The 17,194-nt window shown below is 36.5% G+C and overlaps 2 pseudogenes; one reads left to right on the forward strand and one right to left on the reverse strand.

Moving 5' to 3' along the window:
* Positions 1–14,109: 14,109 nt before the first annotated feature.
* On the reverse strand, positions 14,110–14,485 carry LOC113925337 (annotated as a pseudogene).
* Positions 14,486–15,758: 1,273 nt separating this feature from the next.
* On the forward strand, positions 15,759–16,862 carry LOC118356747 (annotated as a pseudogene).
* The last annotated feature ends 332 nt before the right edge of the window (positions 16,863–17,194 follow it).

Genomic DNA, 17,194 nt, shown 5'->3' on the forward strand with positions numbered 1-17,194 from the left:
TCACCCAGTTGCCCTATCCCCCATCCCCCTCCCTTCTGTAACCCTCAGTTTGTTTCCCAGAGTCCAGAGTCTCTCATAGTTGTCTCCCTCTCTGATTTCTTCCTGTTCAGTTTTCCCTCCCTTCCCTGTGGTCCTCTACACTAGAATGAATTTTATTAACATTTCCCATCTGAATAAATAACATAACAATATATTTGAATATAAGATTTATTCATCCAGCTGAGCCTTAGAGATTGTGCTGTTAAAATGCTTCATATAGAGTTTCAAGAATAGAATTAAAAATATCATAGGAATAAAATCTTACCTATGTGTAATGCAGTGCCTCAAATCTTGTGTATAATTAAGCTCAGTAAAACACTTATGATCTACTTACAACATATGTGCACAACTTATTTTTTGCATTAAATACAGTAGAATATACTTGGATATTCTTGAATTTTTAGCTAGAGCTGTTAGGAAGCAATTTTTACACTTTCCAAATATGAACAGGTATATGACAAGTGCAAAAGGGTATAGAATTTTTAAGTGCTTAAAATTTTTGTTCCTCCTGCTTAAAACTCTTTTATTCCATTCTCAACAACAGCTGTTAGAAATTGACAGGATGCATTTTCAGATGTCAGACAAAAGAATGGTACTGCTGGACCTTTTTTTTTTTTTTTTTTTTTTTTTTTAGAGAGAGAGAGGGAGAGGGAGAGTGACATAGAGGGAGAAAGAGAGAGAGAGAATTTCAAGCAGGCTCCACACCCAGCCCGATAACAGGCTCAGTCTCAGGACCCCAAGATCATGACCTAAGCCAAAATCAACAATCCAACACACAATTGACTGAGCCACCCGGGCACCCCTGATGGACCTCTTTAAAATGGCTGTCTAATAATTTAAATTGTCTATCAAGGCACAGCAAAGGCAGTGAAAATACCCTACATGATACTATAATAACAGATATATGTTGTTATATGGAATTACATGGAATATACAACACCAAGAGTGAACCCCAGTGAAACTATGGACTTTGAAGATTATGTGTCAATGTTGATCAATTATAAAAAATGTACCACTGTGGTGGGGCATGTTGATAAGGGGGAGGCTATGCATGTGTAGGCACAAAGGGTATATGGAAAATCTTGGGACGTCTGGTGGTTCAGTGAGTTAAGCATCGGACTTTTGATTTTGATTCAGGTCATCATCTCAGGGTTGTGATCAAGCTCCCGGTCCAGTTCTGCACTCAGTGGGGAGTCTGCTTGAGATTCTCTCTCTCCCTCTCCTCTGCCCCTCCCCCTGCTTGCTTTCTCTCTCTCAAATAAATAAATAAATCTTTTTTTTAAAAGAAAATCTCTGTACCTTCCTTTCCACTTTGCAAGAGCCTAAAACTGTTCTAAAAAAAAATAAGTCTTTAAAAAATTAATTTAAAAAATTATCACATTCAAATTCTAAAATGTTAAAATTTTCATAAAAGATCACAATACTCAGCTAAACAAATGTAGGTTAGATAATGTTGCTGAACATAAATGTCTTCTTTGTTTAAATCTTCAGTCAAAATTAAATATATGAGACGAAGGCATTTATTACTCTGAAAACAAAATTATTTACATTTTAAAGACTGAATTTGAGAGGGTCTGCCTTTGGAAGACATTTTTTGGATCTAGTAATATATGTAATCTCTGAAGCTATACTTTTGCAATAGTGATGTTCCCTTTATATCCAAAATGCCAGCTTTCATATATGAATATGACTGCCAGTTGTTAGGGGGTTTTCATAAACCCATTTAAAAAGAAACAGTCAACAAAACCAAAAGACAACAGACAGAATGGGAGAAGATATTTGCAAATGACATATCAGATAAAGGGAGAGTATCCAAAGTCTATAAAGAACTTAAATTCAACACCCAAAGAACAAATGATCCAATCAAGAAATGGGCAGAAGACATGAGCAGACATTTTTCCAAAGAAGACATCCAAACGGCCAACAGACACATGAAAAAGTGCTCAACATCGCTCGGCGACAGGGAAATCCAAATCAAAACCTCAATGAGATACCACCTCACACCAGTCAGAATGGCTAAAATTAACAAGTCAGGAAACGACAGATGTTGGCAAGGATGCGGAGAAAGGGGAACCCTCCTACACTGTTGGTGGGAATGCAAGCTGGTGCAGCCGCTTTGGAAAACAGTATGGAGTTTCCTCAAAAAGTTGAAAATAGAGTTACCCTACAACCCAGCAATTGCACTACTGGGTATTTAACCCAAAGATACAAATGTAGGGATCCGAAGGGGTACGTGCATCCCGATGTTTATAGCAGCAATGTCCACAATAGCCAAACTGTGAAAAGAGCCAAGATGTCCATTGACAGATGAATGGATAAAGAAGAAGTGGTATATATACACAATGGAATATTATGCAGCCATCAAAAGGATTGAAATCTTGCCATTTGCAACAACGTGGATGGAACTGGAGGGTATTATGCTGAGCGAAATAGGTCAATCAGAGAAAGACACGTATCATATGACCTCACTGATATGAGGAATTCTTAATCTTAGGAAATAAACTGAGGGTTGCTGGAGTGGTGGGGAGTGGGAGGGATGGGGTGGCTGGGTGATAGACATTGGGGAGGGTATGTGCTATGGTGGTGAGCTCTGTGAATTGTGTAAGACTGTTGAATCACAGATTTGTACCTCGGAAACAAATAATATGTTCTATGTTAAAGAAAAAAAAAAGAAGAAGAAGATAGCAGGAGGGGAAGAATGAAAGGGGGTAAATCGGAGGGGTTGAACCATGAGAGACAATGGACTCTGAAAAACAAACTGAGGGTTCTAGAGGGGAGGGTGGTGATGGGTATTAAAAAGGCCACGTTCTGCATGGAGCACTGGGTGTTATACATAAACAGTGAATCATGGAACACTACATCAAAAACTAATGATGTAATGTATGGTGATTAACAGAACAATAAAAAAATAAAAATAAAAAAATAAAATTCTTCCAATAGCATAAAACCAGTCAACTTTAGATGGTTTAAACCAACTGAAGACAACCTATGTGAAGGTTCTTTTTTAATTTTTAAGATTATGTATTTATTTAAGAGAGAGAAAGAGCAGAGTGAATGAGAACATGAGTTGGGGGGGAGAGGCAGAGGGAGAGGGAGAAGCAGACTCCCCACTGAGCAAGGAGCCAGATGTGGGGCTTGATCCCAGGACCCTGAGATCATGATCTGAGCCAAAGGCAGACACCTAACCAACTGAGCCACCCAGGTGCCCCTAAAGACAACCTATTTGGAACAGTTTATTCTTGGAAAATAAGTTTTTTATGGGATTCATTTTATTTTCATTTAAAATTAAAATCATATTTTTGAATCTTAAGGGGAAAATTATATTTTAATGGTATAGATTACATGTACTTGATTACACAACAGCATGTCAGGGAGGAAATGTGTACTGTAATTTAGCCAGACAACAAAATATTAACTTACTCTCTTATTGAGAAGTGGCCCCCATGGAAGCTGTTTTCTAATAAATCCCTTATTTAGAATTCTAAAGTTCACAAAAATATCTTTACTGGCATGATTTAATTTTAGCCTTGAGGCAATCTTTTAAAGTAGATGTTCTCATGTTCTCCACTTTATAAACGGAGAAACAGACGCTCAAATGGTGACCAGTTTGTGGAAACTGCAGAATTAAGGTGTCTGATGTTTTATTGTCCTCTGCAACGCATTTCCTGAGTTCCAGTGGTGTACCTTTGCTGTGCCCCAGTTCTAGGGGTAAACAAGACATGCTACTTGACACTTTCTTTTTTTTTTTTTTTTTAAAGATTTTATTTATTTATTTCAGAGAGAGAGAGAATGAGAGACAGAAAGCACGAGGGGGAAGGGGGTCAGAGGGAGAAGCAGACTCCCCGCCGAGCAGGGAGCCCGATGTGGGACTCGATCCCGGGACTCCAGGATCATGACCCGAGCCGAAGGCAGTCGCTTAACCAACTGAGCCACCCAGGCGCCCCTGCTACTTGACACTTTCACAATCCATGTCTCTCCATCCCACAATTAAGGATATTCTTTATGTGGGGCTGGGGCAAGCACAGGGGTAGGCCCTTGTGCAAGTCAGAATAATACCAGTTACTTTGGTGATAATCAGGCCAGGCTGCCAGAGCATGCTTGCTCCTTCCCTTACCACCCAGTGTGTGGATGTCTGTAGGGCTAACATGGTGACCTTATCATTTCCATGTGGCCATCCTATTCTCATGCCTTAGTCCTATGCTTGGATCACATAGGCACAGAAATCTCATAGGATGGCCTTTCTCCACCAGGATTCCATGCAAGCCCTATTCTTCAATGAATGTTATATAATTAGTATCATTCTCGGTGCCTAGGAGAGATCATTCATTACATATAATGGATAATTTGGGCCTTACAGCTTAATTCTGTCCTAGTTCCAAATGAGAAGAGCCAGTGTGGATTTTTTGGTTCTTTAGGCAAAGTGGTGTCAAGACAACTCTGGCCTTATCTTTTCTTCTTCTTCTTTTTTTTTTTTTTTGATTTTTATATGTCAAGATAGGCGAAAAAAAAAGATTACAAATTTTTAGAAAACTAGACATGATTTTGAAATGGCAAGGTTCATGTGAAGAAAATGAATATGTCCAGAGAGTTTTACAAATCTGTTTTATTTCCTTTTCAGTTATCATATCATATCATACCACATCTTATTTTATGTGTTCCAAAAGCATTGCATAGAGTATGTATTGTTCCAAGAATACTGAAACCCCCATAAGCCTTGAACTTGTTCCATTCTCTATGCCCTCTGATGGCATGTGTAGAAACATATTGTGGCACTTTACACAGCATGGGTTCTGAACAACTGTTGTCCACAGACTTCTTGCTTTGGTGTTATTCCAAAAAATTGTCTAAATAATTAATTATATATTTATAATGGCAACATAATTATACCTGACAATTGTGCTCCCATTTTCCCATGAGGACTGTTGCTAATGCTAGAAGAAACAGTTCTTTCAAAACATGTTAAGTTGTTTAAAAAACAACTGTGACTTAAAAACAATAACCATCTTTGACCCAGCAGTTATATTCCTGGGGAATTTATCTGCAGTAATTACTCATGAGTGTTTAGAAATATTTAGAGTGATTAATAGTAAGGAGAATGTAATCTCATTTTAAGAAGGGAAATATGGTTTGATTTCTGCATTATTTGAAATTTTATAGTAGACATGTGAGTGAATAAAATAGTAAGGATATATCTGCCAAAATATGACACAGGTTTGTTCTGAATGGTGAATGTTACATGAGATTTTAATTTTTATTTTTACGTTTCTCTATATTGATCATTTTTTTCTCCAGTAAATTTGTGTTGCATTATTATTAAATAATAAATAAATGAATGTTACATTGAAATTCAAGGTGATACTGACATGCTGACATAGCCAAAATATATTATCACAGTTACAGAATCTCAGAGATGGATGGGGTACAGTTAGATGTCACCTTTCCTAAGTACCTTCCCAGCACAACCCAGCACCCCTGATGGAGGGCGAGCCAGAATCTGTTGGAATTACTTCCAGTGAAAAATTTCACAGGCTCTGTGCTCTTGGATTATGATTTTGGATTATGATTTACTATATGAGAGATTTTTCACATTAGTAGGAACCACTTTGTCTAGAGAGGCTCTTGAAAATTAATTATCCCAATAAAAATAATTAGAATTTAAGTTGGAATGCTTTTGTATATAACAAAAGATATTAAAATGATCAAAAGCAATTTAAATAACTGGCTTTTCGCTTTTCCATCAAATTTATTCTTTCATTGGCATATAAAGTGGCCCGATATTTAAAAGGGTTAATATAAGAACTTAAAAGTTGAATAAGAGGAGTTTCAAAAATTCACTTTAAAAGAAGTGACCAATTTACCTCAACTCAGATTATAAAATCAATTGTTTGAACATGACTGCTATTAAAATTGCAGAGAAAAATGCTAGCAGCCTAAAAGAAAATAATGTGAAAGAGATAAATCATTAATCTGGCTCTCTGGTAATACATTAAGGGAATATGCTTTTAAACAAGAACTATTAAGAAAACCATTGTAACCAGGAAAAAAATTAAAAGCTTACCTCAAAGATAATTGCAGAAATACCTTTAAGAAATAAGCAGCTAAAAACCATTCTGGTAAAGCTTTAGTGAAGTTTAATGTTTTATTGGAGAAAATGTTAATTAAATAGACAAACATATATATATATATATAAATCTACATATATGTTATGGATAATGGAGTTATATACATAGTAACATAGAAATTTATATATGTGGACATATACTGAATTACATAATTACATGCAATATGTTTTATGTATAGTATGTGGAGAGAGAGAGAGAGAAATAGAGGTAGAAAGAGAAAGACAGACAGACAGGCAGAGACACACACACAGAGTGAGCTGTGAGTCCAAAAGGAGATTCATAACAAGTGGTTTGAAGAAGAAGTACCGTTCAGTCTATGATGAACACAGTATCACTAGTTGATTTGTTGATCAGCAAATGTGGCAAAATATAGATATTATAAATATATAGATATAGATGTAGTTATATAGACAGATAGAGACCTATCCTGATGCACAAAGAAACATATCACTGTAAGTGGACACCTAAGAATTTGTTGCAGACAAATTCTTTTGCCAAGATTTTCCTGGTTCAGTCTGGTTAATTAGAATTTTAGGGATTTTTAAAATAAGAACTTTATTCCTAAAATAAATATATAAGAAAATTGTTTATTTTTAAATAATAGAAAAGTCAAAATATGCTGCAAAATAAGGCTCAGGCCTGAGATTTGACATTATCATAATATTTTTTTACATTTTAATAAAACTGAAGTTCTTGTCTATTTTTCACCTTGAATATATATTTTAATAAGAAATAAATTTTAATAATTAATATATTCATTTTAAGTAAAATTTGGTCTTGTCCTCATTTTCAATTTTGTAACCCTTGTTTGTTCGAAGCTGATTAATCTCTTTAAAATTATGATACTCTGTGAGAGTATGACATTGATCTTTCCAGTAGAATAATAAACTAAATCCATTGAAAAGGAAAAGATAAAGAATAGATTTTATTTCTATTGTTTGTATACAGCACAAAATGAAGTGATAATTTTATAAGACCATCAATACTGCAAATGCATATGTAACTATTATCATATTTTCACAATTACAGAATCTTCGCGATGAATGGGATACAGTTAGATGTCACCTTTCCTAAATTCCTGGTTTCTGTGTTTATGACGAGATAGTTCTGAAATCCTTCACTAAACCTTCATGCAAAACTAGAGTTTATCTGAAAACTTTCCAATTGTTGATAACTCTGGCATAGTGGGTTGAATTGTAGCCCCCCAAAGATAGGTCTACTTGCAACCTCAGAATGTGACCTTATTTCGAATAAGGGTCTTTGCAGATGTAATTAAGATACGGATCTCAAGATGAGATCTTCCTGGAGTAGGATGGGCCCTAAATCCAATGACAAGTAACTTTATCAGCAACAGAGAAGTTGAAGACATGGTGACACAGAGGGGGATGTCATGAAGATGGAGACAGTGATTGAAGCTATGCAGCAACAAGCCAAGGAAGGCCAAGCATTGTTCCTTCTCAGCAAGGAGAAACTCTGAAAGAAGCATGGAAGGGGCTCTCCCTCAGAGCCTCCCTACCAACACTTTGACTTCAGACTCTTGGCCTCTTGAACTGTGGGAGAAGAAATTTCTGTTGTCACAAGCTGCCAGGTTTGTGATAATGTGTTATGGTAGCTCTATGAAACTAATTCATGTGGTAATTCTCAGGAGATGGTTGAAGGAAAAAATGGTCTACAGATTTAGAATTCTATAGCCCCATCTTTAGGTTGCAGGAATATGAGTGTAGTTGAATAATAATAAAATGAATAATAAAAGAATCAGTATCAGTAATATTTAGCTTGTTCTCTTTTTTTTTTTAAAGCTTTTATTTATTTATTTGTCAGAGAGCAAGAGTGGGCGCACACACAAGCAGGGGGAGTGGGAGAGGGAGAAGCAGGCTTCCCGCGGAGCAGGGAGCCCGACGCGGGTCTTAATCCCAGGACCCTGGGATCATGACCTGAGCCAAAGGCAGACGCTTAACTGACTGAACCATGTCCCAGCTTGTTCTCTTTTCAAATATCTAAAACAAGACTAAGTTCTAAAGGAGATCTCAAATTACCTTAAGGGCTAATGTTCATTTGATTAAAAGTATTTATTTTAATTTTTTTTTTAAAAATTAAATTTTCATTCCACTATAGTTAGTATACAGTGTTATATTAGTTTCAGGTGTACGATCGATGATTCAACACTGATTAAATTTAGTTGACTAAGATGAATGTCAGGAATTTGAGTGAGTTAGTTTTGTTCTCTGGACAGTCTAAGTTTTTGGATAATTGTGTTTTCTTCCTTCTTGTGTTATGAGTAAACTTTGCTTCTCAATATGATAAAATTCATGTCCTGTGACCTAAAGAAAGAGTTAAAGCATTCTGATAATTGTTTTATCACCACAAAAATATGCCCTGTGCTAAGTACTCACCCCAAACGTCCACGATAAAAATAGACATTTATACAAATACTTTTGTATTTTCACTATGAATTTCTGCCAATAAGAGGGGGAAGGGGGGCACCTGCAATGAAAAAAGAAAACACTAGAAAAGCTGAGCTATGTTCTTTCCTGAAAAGAACAGGAAAACTTCTTTCTTTCCTTACAACAGTTAAGATAGAAGCAGAAGATGATCTTCGTATAACTATTTAGTGCTTCGTATATTCAATTTGCCAGGGTATTTAAATAACTCTTAAGAGAATCCAAGTATAAGAAGTTATACTGCTTTAGAAAGTTTCATTCCACTTAGTTATGGAAAAAAATCAAGATTAAATGAAGCAAGTTCTAAAAATAAAGTTTATACTGGAAGACAGAAGAGAAAATTTAGACTAAATTAAGAATCCGATGTTAATTAATGTTTTACTAATTCAGGGCAATAGTTACTGCAGTTTTGCACTGTTATAGAAAGTTTAAGACATACCTCTTCTTGAATTGTTTAATGGTTATAGTAATCACTGTTACTTCAATGGCTCTTTCCTCTCTGAAAGAGAAGCATTAGAGAAGGTGTATAAAGTGTTATCCTGCCCTGTTGAAAGAAAATCTGACGGAGTAAGAATTACCTACACCTGAAAAAATATTGAATTTTAGAGCAAGTTTTATTCCATCACCCTTAACTGTCCCCAAATCATGCTTCCAAACTGTCATGGGAACTGGAGATCCCATACTCTGTTATAATAGTCATCTAATAGAGTCACATTTATTTTCTTACAAAACTCCCTTATGGCAAGGAGAATTACTGTTAAGTATTTCCTATTTTTAAAGCACACTACACAGTCTTTTTTATGTTGGTTGAGTTAGTCAAAAGGAGATTGATGAGTTAATAATAATCAGTATATTAGGGCACCTGGGTGGTTTAGTCATTAAACATCTGCCTTCGGCTCAGGTCATGATCCCAGGGTCCTGGGATCGAGCCCCGCATCGGGGCTCCCTGCTCAGCGGGAAGCCTGCTTCTCCCTCTCCCACTCCCCCTGCTTGTGTTCCCTCTCTCACCGTGTCTCTCTCTGTCAAAAAAATAAATAAAATCTTTAAAAAAATAATCAGTATATTAATTGTCATAAAGTTGGTGAGTAAAATGTCCTTAAGACAAACATGGTTTATACCTAAGTGAACAAGTAAAGTTTTCTACATCAAAATTCATATTCTCAAAATTACATCTCAATTTTCTTGAAAGTATTGAAACAAACACTTCATATAATAAGAACATTCTTTGCCTCTTTTAGGGAATATAAAATGAAACAACTTTTAGATATAAAATTCAGAACAGATATAAATTATACTTGTTATGTGAACACAGGCATACAAATATTTTCTAGCCTAAAAAAAAAAAAAGGCAATGTTTATCCAGCACTTTGCTTTACGTGTTCTCAAAGAATTAGCATCAGTAACTATTTTACTTCTGTTAAAGGTGTCTGCTTTTGAAGCTTTACCCTCTCTTGCCAACCTAATTTTAACCAAGGTTAAATTACAGGCATCTGAAGTTATGATGTTTATTTTCTACTTAATGGAAGATTTCTTCTTTAGGTTTATGCATGCCTATTTCTAACACATATGAGAGAAATGAAAAAAGAATATACTTTTTCTGGTTTTTATCCCAACTCCTTAAATGTCTTCACAATACTCATATGATAAAAATCTTGTAACATGGAGAAGCTATGGAGATGATTCAACCACATCCTCACCCCACCCCAAAGGCAATGAAAAACACTACATGCTGAAAACCTTAACTTTGTTAACAGTCTCATTAAAAAATTGGTATGCCTACATCAAAAACTAATGTACTGTATGGTGACGTAACATAAATAAATAAATAAATAATAAATACCCTACATATCCTACTTTGTATATCAGAAATAAAACCACTGCTGTAGTGATCAAGGCTTGACTCAAAAAAAAAAAAATGGTGCGCCTGCCCTTTGTCAAGTTGTTAACCATGATATAGTTATAGATAAGAGCTCACAAGAATAATTTAAAATTTTTGAAAAATAACCGCACAGCTCAATGTAAAACACAAATAATTTACTGAAAATTAATGAATATTTGAGAAAGGTTAATAGTGGCAGCATTCCAAATTACAGTAGTCTTTATTGAAGCAAGAGAAGATAAAAATTACAATCAAATAAAATAAGTAAAATAGTAATATTAATAATATGCTAACAGTTGATTTACTGCATTATGATTTACCAAAACTTGAAGGACATCCTAACATCAGATTGTATCATCTGTTTCATTTGCATAACCACAAAGTCATATTAGGTTTTCACTTTCTCTTTTATTTTTCTGGTTTCTATAAAATTATCTCATATTGATACCTTTCCTTAATATTATAAAAAATGTCCAATCTCATTTCAATTTTTCTCTCTCCCTGACCCACGACTGTGACTTCAAAACATCCCATTCTCCAGAGACCATTGTTCCCTGTTCTTCCATCTTCCCTTTCCTCAGATCCATTGACCACAATTCCCCAAATCTCTATGAGCCACATTTATGTAGTACATGGAGCTACTGCTAATCTCCTTACTTCATCTGACAGCAAAAACCATAGACAAGAATAAAATGTCTAACTGGTACATGATGATTTTGACATTGTAGAGATGAGGGAAGACATCCTGAGTGGGATGGGAAATGAGAGAACCCTCCGTGGTAAGACTGGAGAGATGGCAAATTAAGAAAGGATTCCAAATTTGCAACATCTGACAGTCTAGAAGAGCATATAGGTGACATGAGCAGAGGGTTTGTGTTCAGTAAAATGTATCCTCTGACAATCCTACCACATTCTGTGGGGTGGGAAGTGGGGGGCTCAGGAGTTTTGATGGAAGAAAGAGATGGGGACAATTGGCCCAGGGAAATTCTTGTTTTATGTCTACTATCCCAACATAATAATTGTTAGTAACCTCTTCATTCTCATAAATGACTCAGTTTAGACAAGTCATCCTGCCAACCTAGGACCTGTCATCAGTTCTGATTTTTTAATAATTTAATATAACCAAGATTTTTTATTTGTTAATTATAACTGCCCGTTTTCCTCATTTTCCATACAGAAATGCCAGTTAAAGTTTATGAGCGAATATGTTAAATTATTTTGCATTATAAATTATTTCCATATTTCAGCTGATGGTTTTAAAGACCATTCTAATTCTAGAAGGGAAAAATTAAGACATAATTTTACTACTCTTATTATGTTTTTCTTTTTTTTTTAAAGATTTTATTTATTTATTTATTTGAGAGAGAGAATGAGAGATAGAGAGCACGAGAGGGAAGAGGGTCAGAGGGAGAAGCAGACGCCCTGCTGAGAGGGAGCCCGATGTGGGACTCGATCCCGGGACTCCAGGATCATGACCTGAGCCGAAGGCAGTCGCTTAACCAACTGAGCCACCCAGGCGCCCCTATTATTATGTTTTTCTATCTAGGAAACAATTGTTCTTTAACATATGAAATTTCTAGTTACTTTGATTTACCCGTTTTAACACCCAAAAGAGTCATTACTTGTAGAAGAAAAGCATGTAAGTAATAGGATAAAAATGCTCTTGCTGCTCCACTATGATTAAAATAATTAATTTTACGTGATAACTCATCAAAACTGCCTGGACACTGGCTATTTACTTTCCATGGCCTCTAGGATAAAATAATTATTCTGTAAAAGCAACAGTCTCAGTTGGTTTTTGTATATTTGTTTACTTTCCTTTTATTTATTTATTTATATATTTTTAAAGGTTTTATTTATTTATTTGACAGGGAGAGAGTGAGGGGGAGAGGGAGAGGCAGGCTCCCCACTGAGCAAGGAGCCCGATGTGCGACTCGACCCCAGGACCCTGGGATCATGACCTGAGCTGAAGGCAGATGCTCAACCGACTGAGCCACCCAGGCGCCCCTGGTTTTTATATATTTGATTTCTATCTTAGATTACAAATTTATAGGGAAAGCAGATTGAAAATATTTGGGAATTCTTAATAGTATTTGTTGAATTATATAAAACCATAATTAAAATGTATGAATATAGTTGTGAATTTTCTTAAAGGTTTTCCCTTGCCTTCTTGGTTCCCTTTGTTATGATCATCCAACATAATTATGTATGTCTTTTAAGCAGGTTCAATTTCTTTGTTCTTTCTTTTATTATTGGTATTGTTTGCTAGGTTATGATCACATCAATAATTTAGTCTTTTTTAAAAAAATACATCATGAATCTTTAAAAAAGAATCTGAATCAAGCACGGAGCATTTTCTGAAATTTGAAAATGTAAACCTTAGAAAACTTCAGTAAATAAAATAATATCTGCATCCCCATTTCGCTGGATACTAAATCACCCTCATCCTTCCATCCATTCAATAAATATTGATATTAGTAGTCCCTATTCTGTGTCAGGCACTATGCTAGACACTGTATGACTTCACAAAGGTACTTAACCTCTCTGAGCTTCAATTCCTACTCTGTAAAATTGGAATAATAACCTGCACTTCCACTTAGAAAATTACTAGACAGCCCTGAATTCTCAGATTCAAACATTATTGACTCTTTGAAATTGTTCATGACTCTTCATGGGTTATTAAAGCACCTTGTGAACATGTCTATCCTAGTTTTTGCATTCCTGTATTGCAATTATTTTTCAATTTTCCTTTCCGTTTTTAAACTGTGAACTCTTGGAGGACCATAATTAGATCACTTTTTTTTTTTGTAATTCCCAACAGTTAGGTCAATAAACAACTAATGACATATTATTGAACCAAGTGAAAGAATCAATTAATTGAAGCATTATCATTAATGGCATTAGTTTATCTCCTGAAATGGTAGAATGTTTCAATATGTGAACTTAATGAATAAATCTGAAATATAATTGATTGAAGTAATGTTCCTATTGCTCTTGATGCTTTAAGTTTTCTTGATACCCCCAAACAGCTCATACGGGCATGGCAACAGAACTGTCTTGCCTCTCAGTCTCAAATCCACCTTTCCACAATGTTCTCCTCTGACCTGCTCTTTTTCTTTTTTTCTTCCTTTTTTTTTTTTTGTGGTTGTACTGATTTTATTACTTTTACCATGCCATTTTATCTTCCTCACATTCAATGCAAAGAAATAAAACAATATAAAGAAAAATATGTCCTTGTTATTATTAGCAATAAAAAGTGTCTGCTTCCATTCTGCAGTCCTGGGCATATTATATATTAAGGAATACATACTGGCTCAAGCACCATTTTGATTCTGATCCACTGAACAGAATCTCATGCATATTTGGTGACTGGGTTTAACTTCATGGGAACTCTGATGTACTGAACCATTTCTGTGGTATCCCAAGATCTCTCAACATAAGACAAGACCCTACACAAGAAAAGATAATAATCAATCCATCCATAAATTATATCTCAGGTTCTTTCTTTAGTGTAAGAGGGAAAAAGGGGCCCTACATGGATACAAGCATTATTGTAGTCTAAAGATTGTTGGATTGATACTGTGTCTGTTATAATGAAAATAAGGTGCACATCAGAACCACTGCCAGATTAAGAAACTTCCGCAACTTGTCTCAATTCTTCAAATAATGGAGCAAGTTCCTTTTCTAGACTGACAACGAGTCCAGTACTGGCATTGCTACTGGCTATGAAACTCACCATCCAAGGTAAACAACTGAACGGAACCATCTGTTAGGTGTTATAGGAACAGATGATACTTTTGTTTTTTTGAAAGTCCAAATTTGCTCCCTTGGTCTGTTGCAAAGGCAAAGGAGGATAAGCAATCAGGTCCCAAGGCATGCTCTGGAGCATTACCATTGGCCACTTTAATAATAGGCACTCCACGTCTATCTGACCCAACAATAGCATGGAGCCCTTCAACACTTGGTAATATTTTATACAGAAATTGATTTAGGTCATCTGCCATGATGAACCCCTTTCTCCTGCAGGATCAATCTCCATGCCTGGTTTTCTGGGCTGCCATGTTCTCTCACCTGTCAATTCAGGGACAGCTTCAAGGACAGTCTCCTCTGAAAGCCATCCTCGCATGATTTGTATTTCCTCTGTGCTCCAGGAAGCCCTTTCTCTGAGACATGAGTGACGTGCTCTTTTCCTAATACCATCTCTGTGCTCTGAACTTCTGGCTAATTAACTCAAAACTGGTGGGTTTACTTATATCTTAGATGAGTAAATTCAGTATCCAATAGCAAATATATTATATGGGCTAATTGATCAAAAACACACTTATGCAGTATTTGCAATAATAAAATTTATTTCAAACTCTGTTGTTAGACCAGATAGTCTTGTCCACTGAGCCTCAGTCCAGCCCCTTCCTATATTCTTGGAATGCAAGCGGGAGCATGGAAACTACAGTTCCCAGAATCCCTCACCAGCGGGATTTAGTTTGAATGTGATCTTCAGATGGCAGAGAAAAAGAGAAGTGCTATTTCCCTCTGGCAGCTGCAGGCGCCTGCACTGACTAAGGGACTCGTGAGATTTGTATCTGCCAGGTGCCCCCTGAAGACAGCTAACGTCATCAATGGGATCATACTTCCTCTGATCTGTACATTCCTCCTCAAGGCCTTCCAATAGTTCTCTTAGCACTCTTTCTGTTTGAAATGCATAAAGTGATTTAGGTTTTCCTGAAGAAAAAGATTCTGATATAGTGGTCACAATAAAACCTAAATATTCAATAGCTGAGATACGAAAAAAAAAAAGTATTGGTTGAATTTGAAGAGTTGAAACTCCTCCTTACCACCTCACCTCCATCATCCTTCTTTACTTTATTTTTCCCTACAGCACAAATCACTGTCTGACACCCTATATATTTTATTTGTTAATGTTTTTTTTTTTTCTCTTTCTCTCTCTCTTTGGGGTTGGAGGGAGGGGCAGAAGGAGAGGGAGAGAGTATGTTAAGCAGGCTCCACACCTAGCACAGAGCCCACTCCATCTCACATTCCTGAATCATGACCTGAGCTGAAATCAAGAGTTGGGCGCTTAACCAACTGAGCCAACCAGGCGCCCTTGTTAATCTTTTTAACTGTCCATCATAGTAAAAGTGCCACAACAACAAGGATCCTTGTTTATCATACTTGCCGAGTCCCCAGTTTCTAGAGCAGTGCCTGTTGCATGATTGTTACTCAATAAAAACGTTTTAATGAATGAATGATTCTGAGAAAATATTTTTTCATTTTTCCTGAATGTCAGTAAGCAGAAAAAAAAGGGCAGGCTCTAATTACAGTAAGAAGAAACAGAGCGTGCACACTGAGGAAATGCGCTTCCTGCAGGAGTGGGTGGAGAGCATGGGGGGTAAAATACCACCTGCCACTCATAAAACTAAATCAGAAGACAATATCAAGGAAGAAAAAACAGATAGTAAGAAGGCGGAGGAAAACACAAAGACAGATGAACCATCAAGTGAGGAAAGTGATCTAGAAATTGACAATGAAGGTGTGATTGAACCAGATACTGATGCCCCTCAAGAAATGGGAGATGAAAATGTAGAGATAACCGAGGAAATGATGGATCAGGCAAATGATAAAAAAGTGGCTGCCATTGATGCCCTAAATGATGGCGAACTACAGAAAGCCATTGACTTGTTCACAGATGCCATCAAACTGAATCCTCGCTTGGCCATTCTCTATGCCAAGAGAGCCAGTGTCTTCATCAAATTACAGAAGCCAAATGCTGCCATTCGTGACTGTGACAGAGCTATTGAAAAAATCCTGATTCAGCTCAGCCTTATAAGTGGCGAGGGAAAGCACACAGACTTCTGGGCCATTGGGAAGAAGCAGCACATGATCTTGCCCTTGCTTGTAAACTGGATTACGATGAAGATGCTAGTGCAATGCTGAAAGAAGTTCAACCGAGGGCCCAGAAAATTGCTGAACATCGGAGAAAGTATGAGCGAAAACGTGAAGAGCGAGAGATCAAAGAAAGAATAGAAAGGGTTAGGAAGGCTCGGGAAGAACGTGAGAGAGCCCAGAGGGAGGAAGAAGCCAGACGAAAATCAGGAGCTCAGTATGGCTCTTTCCCAGGTGGCTTTCCTGGGGGAATGCCTGGTAATTTTCCTGGAGGAATGCCTGAAATGGCAAGGGGGATGCCTGGAATGGCAGGAATGCCTGGGCTCAATGAAATTCTTAGTGATCCAGAGGTTCTCGCAGCCATGCAGGATCCAGAAGTTATGGTGGCCTTCCAGGATGTGGCCCAGAACCCAGCGAATATGTCAAAATATCAGAGCAATCCAAAGGTTATGAATCTCATCAGTAAATTGTCAGCCAAATTTGGAGGTCAAGCATAATGCCCTTCTGACAAATAAAGACCTTGCTGAAGGAGAAGCAATGATCACCTAATGGATGTCACAATAATACAAACCAGTGTACCTCTGACCTTCTCATGAAGAAAGCTGGGGTGCTGTGAAGAGAATCCCTACCCCTCTGCCCCACATGCAACTGAAACATTCTATAGTGGTTTGCCATTAGGGTATTCATTCAGATAATGTTTTCCTACTAGGAATTACAAACTTTAAACACTTTTTAAACCTTAAAAATATTTAAAAACATATTAAAAAGGTGTGTTAGTCCCTAAAAAAAATAAAAAATAAAAAAAATAAAATCTTCCTCTTCTCACCCTACTG

Source organism: Zalophus californianus, chromosome 2 (assembly GCF_009762305.2).
Source record: "Zalophus californianus isolate mZalCal1 chromosome 2, mZalCal1.pri.v2, whole genome shotgun sequence".
NCBI lineage: Eukaryota > Metazoa > Chordata > Mammalia > Carnivora > Otariidae > Zalophus > Zalophus californianus.